The sequence below is a fragment of the Octodon degus genome, unplaced genomic scaffold (assembly GCF_000260255.1).
Source record: "Octodon degus isolate 3935 unplaced genomic scaffold, OctDeg1.0 scaffold00136, whole genome shotgun sequence".
NCBI lineage: Eukaryota > Metazoa > Chordata > Mammalia > Rodentia > Octodontidae > Octodon > Octodon degus.
Genome location: NW_004524712.1, coordinates 428052 through 436739, shown reverse-complemented (window position 1 = coordinate 436739; position 8688 = coordinate 428052). Strand labels below are relative to the sequence as shown.

Sequence of the window (8688 nt, the reverse complement as noted above, 5' to 3'; positions counted from 1 at the left end):
AAAATCTTTCCTCTCAGAGGATGGAAGAAATAGACAGATTCCTAGATATGTATGAATTACTGATACTGAATCAAGAAGATATAAAAATTCTGAATAACCCAATATCAGTTAATGAAATTAAAAATATAATTAAAAAAAAGTTCTCTGCAAATCTGGTACAATTCAGAGGTTAATACAGTGGGTTCTAGTTTTTCGTTTTAGTTGGTAGTGCTTCTATTATGCTTTTATAACATTTTCTGTTATTAGTCTATACATATTTCTTTTCAATTTTGGCAATTTTTATTTTATTCAGGAATTTTTTCTCTTAATTTTCCATTGCATTGGAATATAAATTTCCAAAGTCATTTTTAGAATCTTCTAAATGTTCATATGTGTGTGTGTGTATGTATGTATTAATATGACTTTTCTTTTACTTCTTTTAGTAAGTTTGGCTAAAGTTTTAGCAATTTTGTGTATTCCTTCAAATATTCAACTCTTTTTTCAAAATTAAGATTATTGGTACAATTTAGATATGCATAATGATAAAATTCATTGCATAGAATTTGTACCTGCACATAATATATGACTTGATATTTATGTTTCCTCCCTCATTCCACTTCCCTCTTTCCCACTCCTCTTTCCTTCCTTATTTACAAAAATTTTGTTTCTATTTCATAGTTTTCATCTATCTTTTTCTATCTTTGCCCCTCCTTTCCCACTTCCTCCTCCTCTGTACCTTTTCCCATGAGAAGATTTCTTCCTAGTTCACTGTATCTCTTATACATTTTGGTCCTTATTTACACTTTCAGCTTTCACACCAGGGAGACAATGTGATATTTTCACATTTGTATAAACTCTAGGTGAATTCATTACATATAAATGTATCAAGTTTATCTTTCTTTATGGTTGAGTAAAACTCCATTCTATTTATGATTCATATATTTTTAATCTATTCATTAGTTGATGGGCATTTGGGATATCTTAGATATTACACATTGCATTACTAGAAATATGGGTGTGCATATATATGGTGTGATGACTTTAATCCTTTGGGAAAATAGCAAGGGGGAAAGCTGGGTCAAATGAAACTACTAGTCCTAGTTTTTTGAGGAATTTTCACATTGTCTTCCACAGTGGTTGCACCAGTCTACACTCCCACTAATAGTTGAGAAGGGCTCCTTTTCTCCAGCCCCTCCCACATTTGGAGGGGCCGGGCCAGCACACAGGCCGGGGGATTGAACCCCCAGCCCTTGCACCTGCTTGCAGGTGCTTTAGTCTGCTGAGCTATTTGGCCTGCCCTCAGAAAATATTTTCAGAAATATATAGGCATAAAAATGAGTGGAAATATAATCTCAGAAGAGAACTTTGAAAAGGTCAGGACCAATTAATATGCTGATAGAAAGCTTGAGCTCTCTATGCTTACAAAGGAAGAGACTTTCACTTGGGAGTATCCAGAAGGGTGGCTGAACCTACCCCTTATGACCCCTGCTGGCAGCACTTTGTGCAGTTTCACTTGTGCTCCTGAGGTTGTGGCCAACCAGAGCTTGTTTGCCTCTGTTTTATGATCAGATACCTTCAATTTTGTCAAAGTGGGGAAGGCAGAGTGCAGCTGGTGAAATACTCCATCTTCTGCTTCTCTCCAACGGGATCTTCTCAACCTCTGACCCCCTTCCCTTGTGCTAGTCCCTGCTGCTGCTTGTGTCTTCTCATCTATGCCTCTCTGTCACACTGTGCTGCCCCTCTCTGGTTCTCCACTCATGCCACTCTCTGATCGCAGTCCACAGAGAATCACTATCCTACTGCAAATGTGGTGGTGCCTGGGGATCCCAGAGCTCAGCAGCTTTGTCTGGGGGATGGGAGAAGAATGGGAGAGATCCTGCGAGGGCACTGAAGGCAGGCGGCAGACAGCATTCTACTGGGGCACTGAGCTGCCAGTCCTTGAAAGAGTCATGGGAGAGTAGGTGTTCGGTTGCTGCTCAAGGGTCTTTTCTCCCCTGGAACAGACAGGTCACAACCTCTGCCCACCCCTGCAATTTAATTCACTGAACTTTGGCTCTTTCAGCATCTTATAGGACAACACTCCTGTTTTTTATGTTCTGTAGGGCCCATCAGTCTCAACTCAGTCACTGCCCTTTTGTTCTCTAGCGCTCAGTCTTCCATGGCCCGGCCCTCATCTGTGAATATCTTGCTCCACCAGCTTCCCACTCAGTAGGGGCATGCAGGCAGTGGGGACAGGCCGGCACTGGTTGGTGGCTCCTAGGCCTCTACTGGGGTACTTGGCTTCTTCCATCAGGCTGTGAGCTCATCTCCCAGCAGGGGTATAAGCCATGTAGGGTGGAGAGGCAGTGCAGATTTCCTTTCTAGAGACCTTTGGTGCTGGAATCAGTCTAGTGGGCTCATCCTTTGGGTTGGCTTCCCATTTTGAGGTCTTTGTTAGCCTCACATTTCTGAGTACTTGCACTTCACAGTGCTCATTTTCAAAGCTTCATGGCTTCCAACCTTTGATGTATTGTATGATTTTTCCAAAGCACATGTGATGCTTATAAAAATAAAGTTTTAAAAGGAACAGTGAAGTTTTTCTAATTGTTTATTCACTGAACTTATTTCAGTAAATCTGCCGGTTGGTAAATTCAGGGAATTAGCCTTTTGGTTTTTAGGGAATTAATATCAACTTTACTTATTATTATTATTATTATTATTATTATTATTATTATTGCAATACCAGGATTGAACTCAGGACCTTGCGCTTGCCAGGCAAGTGCTTATTCTATTGAGCTATCTCCCTGGCCCTAACTTTACTGGTTATCAATGTTGGTGCATCAGTAACAGAGAAAATGGTGTCACTTATTAAGATAAGGAACAAAGCCAAAGAAGAAAAAAAAGAAAAGATAGTGCTATGATTTGTGTATAGTTGTCCCCCAAAGCCTCATGCAGTTTTGGGGTGGCTTCTGGAGTTTGTGGTTGATTGCTATGGGTGTGGATGCTGCACCTGCCCTGGGGCAGGTAATTTGCATTACAATATAAGGGGCAAAGAGAAGCCAGCTGCTTGAGCCACTGTTATCTCTCTTTTTGCTTTTGCTCTTTGCCACCTCCATGAAAGGTTGCTCTCTGCCATGTGCCACTCTGCCTTGGAGCCAGCTGAATATGGACTGAAAACTCCAGGAACTGTGAGCTAAATAAACCTTTTCTTTCTTCATTTTGGGTGTCGGGTATTTGTCACAGCCAAGAGAGAAGAGTAACTAAGAGAGATAGTGATATTAATTCTTAATGTATTAAATTTTGGATATTTGTTGGTATTCAGATGTGAACAGAAACACAGCTTCAGATGTTCTTGGCAGTGGGAATTTGAGACATAAGAATGGGCATAAATAAAGGCTGAATGCTAATACATAGATCTTCTGGTAGACCTAGCTAGGAGTCAGGAAAAACAGATAAAGGGCATGCCTTGAAAGGAAATGAAATAGTTCAGGATGGAGTTGACTGTCACCTATCTAAAGTATAATATGACAGAAACATATTCAGTGAATTTAACAACACTTGATTTGAGTTATTCAGGAATATTGTGCAACCTACATATGAGACAGGTTTTAATTTTCCTCTTATGGAAAAGAAATTTTCAGCAGAGACAACTCAGTGGTGTGTCCCGACTGTCCCACCTGAGTAAGACCATTATACTTTGAAGGCTAAGGTCTGTTGAGGGCACCATATTGCCTTGAGATTAAGTTGTGACCAAAGTTCCTAAGAGAAAGGTATAAAAAAAAATTGAAACATGTTATTAAAGTAGCATATGGTTTTCCTTTCCAGTTTTCAGTGAATGAAATAATGATATTTTATTAACTATAGTCATTATACTGTTCAGGAGAATGCCAGTACTTTTTCCTCCTACTTTCCTGTAACTTTGTACACATCGATCAACCTTCATCCCACCTCCTTTCTCCATATTCTCTCCTTAGAGAAGTGCTATCCTCTATTCTGCAATTAGGACCACAGTATACAGAGTTTCTATCCAACAAAAGAACTTGGATAAATTGATTTTTTAAAAAACTGCATTGAATTTCTTCACACACATAAAACATTTAGTTTGATTTTATTATTTATCTATTAAATATCTACAGTACACTTGGAATAATGCCCCATTTTTACTCATCAAATCAAATTAACACTTGAAAGTTTGAGAAATTACCACTACCCTTATTGCACTTCTTAGAGCAGTCTTGATGTCTTTTGTACCCTTTACACCTCTTGTGAATGATAGATTTTAAAAATAGGATTTTACTTTCTTAAGGGCTCCAGAGTGGTAATTATTACAACTCTGCCTTACTAATTAACACCTTTACTGAATTTAAGTCCCTTAGTAACAGGCCTTCACTTTAGAGATTTGAGTTGCTTGGCAACTCTATAGTCTTTACTGTAATCATGTCAGTTTCTTTCCTGGGCCCTGGAGTAATAAGAAAGGAGAAACCTTTTTCAGCAATCTCTTTGACCTTGACAGGCAGAAACTTTCTGGTATCATTATCTTCAGTATCAATGTCAACATACTCAAGGCTTCTAAATGAGTTTCAGTAAATCTAATTATGTGTACTTTGAATATTTGTTGAGAATAAAAATGTCTGCTTAACAAAACCTCTGATGAGTTATATCTAGTTAAAAATTTCTAGAATTAAAAGATTTCCAGTATAGATTTTTAACTTTGCACAGGAGACCTTTACATTTAGTAAGGGTTTTTTTTTTTTTTTCCTAGCTCTGAGGATGGAACCCGATGCCTCACACAAGCTAGGAAATCACTCTACCGCTCATTCCTAGCCAAGTTAGTTTTTGAGGTGCATCTAGAATGTGTCGATCATCTGATGGGTAACGAATGTGTTAGTGTACATCAATGTTATAGAATTTATTACTGTCCCTGAAGAAGCTTTTAATCTAGTTGAGATTTGGGGTTATAATCTGCAAACAATCATTTTATAATACAAGCCTATATTAGACTGAGTATAATGATTGATGTAGAAAAATAAGTAAAAAAGAGGGTTAGACAATGGCTTAGTTCATTGGGTTTTTTATATATAATCCTTTTTATTTTTTATTTATTTTTCTTGATATAATCCTTTTCAAAAAGTATGTGATTTCAATCATTAAGACATAACTTTATAAAAACAAGATCTTAAGTTGATAAATATCGAGCACAGTCCATGTGCTTACATGTATTTTAACATTTCTCTTTGAACTGTCATTGCAAAGTCACTTGGAAAGTATTTATACAAATATTTTTAAAAGAATATTTATGATCTCTTTCATAATATGGTGTCTGACATTCTTTTTTTTAATGTATTTGATACAGGGTCTGCATGATGTTGAGGGCCTCACTACATAGATTGGACTTGTAGTGGTCCTCCTGTTTACAGCCTCCCAAGTGCTGGGATTACAGGCATGCGCCAATGTCTCAATTATGGTCTCAGCTCGCCCTGGGGGCGGGGCTCGCATGGCTGGGCACATTAGGGAATCGAACCCCAGCCTCTGTGCTTTGCCTAAGCAGGCACTTTTGACTGAGTTCATTGCTATTCTCAGTTATTCTTAATTACTGAAGTTTAGGTTTAAACTTTTTCTTTCAAATCTATTTTTATTTATTTATTTATTTATTTATTTATTTATTTGGTTACAGGGTCTTGCTATGCAGCTCAGACTCATAATGATCCTGCTGTCTCAGCCTTCCCAGTGCTGGGATTCCAGGCATGTGCCACCATGCCTGGTTTCAGGGCGCCTGAGGTTCTGAGGCGGCATGGCATACAGTACTGGGGATCGAACCCGGGTCCTTGTGTTTTCCGGGCAGGTTAGTCTTAAACTTATTCCTTACTTTCTAAAATCTCTCCATTTTGCCTCTGTGACATTTTACAAATTCAGCTAATATTTATGCAATGAATATTCGCTGAAGCATAATTAATCCATTCCACTATCTGTTATTTCCAACAAGGACAATATCTTAATTAATTTAACTGACACTCAGGTTTACCATGAAATGAGGCATAGAGCTGGGATTTAATTTTAGGTTTGTTTTTCTCAAATTGTTGCCCTCAGTTGCTGAAATAGTTTTCTTCAGGGGAACATTTCCTTTGTCAATTTTCTTGCTTTATTACCTGTTCGGTGACATTTTTGATAGAATCTGTTCTTGCCACTGACTAATGTGGTCATAATTCTGCCTTACACACTCATCTTTGAAGCGATGCCCCATTTTTATGTGATCATTGCTGTTCACATAATCTTCGAATTCTTATCTGATTCCTTTCATCCAGGCTCTGATCTTTGACATGCAAATGTCTGATCTGTATAACAGGGAGGTATTTCTAACATTTTAAGTTCTTGTTTAAAATCTAGCTTTTTGCCCTTTCCTACCCTTATTTCCCCAATTCTCTCATCTTAGTCTGGTTTTCTTGGGCTGGAAAACATAATCAAGTTTGATTTGTGCCTCTCCTTTCCCTCTCCACCCACAGAGACTCTAAATTTTGGCTTGCATTTATTTTATCCTGTCATAGTGTGTGGCACACAGTTGTTCTCTTTTTGCTTCTACTGCTTGTATAAAGACTTTGAGGACTTCCCATTTCACCTTGCTACAGCCTATTCTGAAACTACTTTCATCGAAGGATATAGTTACTATTATTGTACTAGTAAATAATAAATACACTTAAAACTAATACACTTAAAATATAATTGTTTTTATATAATAATATAAAACTGTTATGTATATAGAAATATTAGATAACTGCATTTAGCGCCCTCTTTGAGTCAGAAGATACATTGTTTAAACATTCTTTAAGTGGTTTGCATTGTGATTATTTTCCTCATTCTACATAAAAATTAAAAAGTTAAAGAGCCTGCCCCCAGGGTGCGCTGAGACAGCAATTGAAACTGGGCGTGGTGGCGCATGCCTGTAATCCCAGCTCTTGGGAGGCTGTAAACAGGGGGATCACTATGAGTTTGATCTAGTAGTGAGACCCTGAGAACCCTGTAGACCCTTCCCTAAAATACAAATAAAAGAAAAAAAGAACAGTTGAGGTCTTCCAGCATCTGGTGTTCACCGTTTGAATGTTTCAACCAATTAGGACTCATGTTAAAATGAAAGACAGACCTACTAATAATTTTTCTGGAATAGTAGATATAAACTGACACTTTTGCAGAAAAATGAGGACTTAGAATAACTTTATGAGTTCACCTTTTATTCCCTCACTATTGTTTATAACCAAATAGAGTGATGGAGACATTTACCTTTGAGGAAACAGATGTGTCTGTTTTCGTACTTGAGTTCTGCAGTGACTGTAGGATAGCCTTTTCAAGATATATAGAAAAAATGTGGGACATACTGGGAAGGAGATTAATGGAAAATTGAAAACTAAGGACACAAACTGTGGAGTGACCTTTATTGTTGAAGTCATGAAACAAACCCACCAACGTTTTAGGGAAGAAAAAAAAGTGTGGAAGTCTGGAACTGCATCCTGTAATTGTGAACGATGGATAAACAGAGTAAGGAGTCAATGTGGAAGATGCCTCTGTTAGCCTGTAAGTTTCCTCTTGGCAAGAAGCATACCTTTGCATCACTGAGCTTGGTATATTATATGGCCAAATATACTCATTAAAATATATCTAACATTAACGGTTAACGCAGGCCCATATGGCTGCTACAGGTTAATCCTATATATATTTTTTTCAGGGGCTAATGGAGACTATGTAAGTGAAGTTGTATGTACTGCGATCTCTTCTCTCTGGCCTGGTCTGTGTTTGTTCTCAGAGAGGCTAGGAACTTACTAGTGTTTAGGGATTTGCTCTGGACAATACTTTGCAACTTGATCAAATCCTGAGAGACAAAAATGCACATGCATGAGACATATGAAAAAATATTTTATTGTATATAACTCTTCGCATGTTTCATCATGTGATGCATAATATATATCTTAAATTAGAGGTAGAAGAAGAATGGCATTTTTCATAACCTCAAGTTTTAGAAACTGACAATATTGAATAAAATGAAAAATAGTTTTTTTTGTTTTTTTGTTTTTTTTTTGCTTGCTGCTTAGACTGGAGCAAGTGATTAAGAAATATGACTTTAGAGAAACCCTAAGATGTATTTGGAAATGAAGGTTCCATGGTAACTATCTCTGTAGTAACAGACAAAAATCTCCCTAGAGCTTCCAGCGAACCTCCAGTGTCTCCTTTGCACTTGGATCTCAAGAAGATTCTGCTTTATGGACTTATTTAAAGTTTGCTTTAATGAACTATGTTCTCTCTCTCTCTCTCTCTCTCTCTCTCTCTCTCTCTCTCTGTACTTTGTGACAGGGACTAAGATTCATTCGAGGGACCCTGGGATAGATAGTTCTAGTTGTTAACTGTCTAATCATTGTTGCAAAGGCCAAGTTCAGGAGGAGCAAGTCTACACTGTTGTACTTGTATGTATTCAAAAACATACATGAGCCGATGAGCATTGGTTAGTTGGGCTTGCCTGAAAGAAAATGGACTTCTGATTTGGTGGTAAGATTTCATAACTTCTCCAAGCATTCCTGCCAGTAACCTAGGATCAATATCATCCCTAGCTCACTGGCACACTGAAGCTCAAATTTCCCCAGATACGTGTTTCGTGGCTATGCAATCAGTCATTCTTAACTATATGAAATCCTCTGGTTAGATGTGTGGAAGACATATTGTCATACTGCATTTTATTAGTCTGTATAT

At 37.7% G+C, this 8688-nt stretch overlaps 1 pseudogene; it reads right to left on the bottom strand.

The window, feature by feature from the left end:
- Positions 1-7900: 7900 nt before the first annotated feature.
- Positions 7901-8688, bottom strand: part of LOC101569528 — a 10604-nt pseudogene continuing 9816 nt past the window's right edge.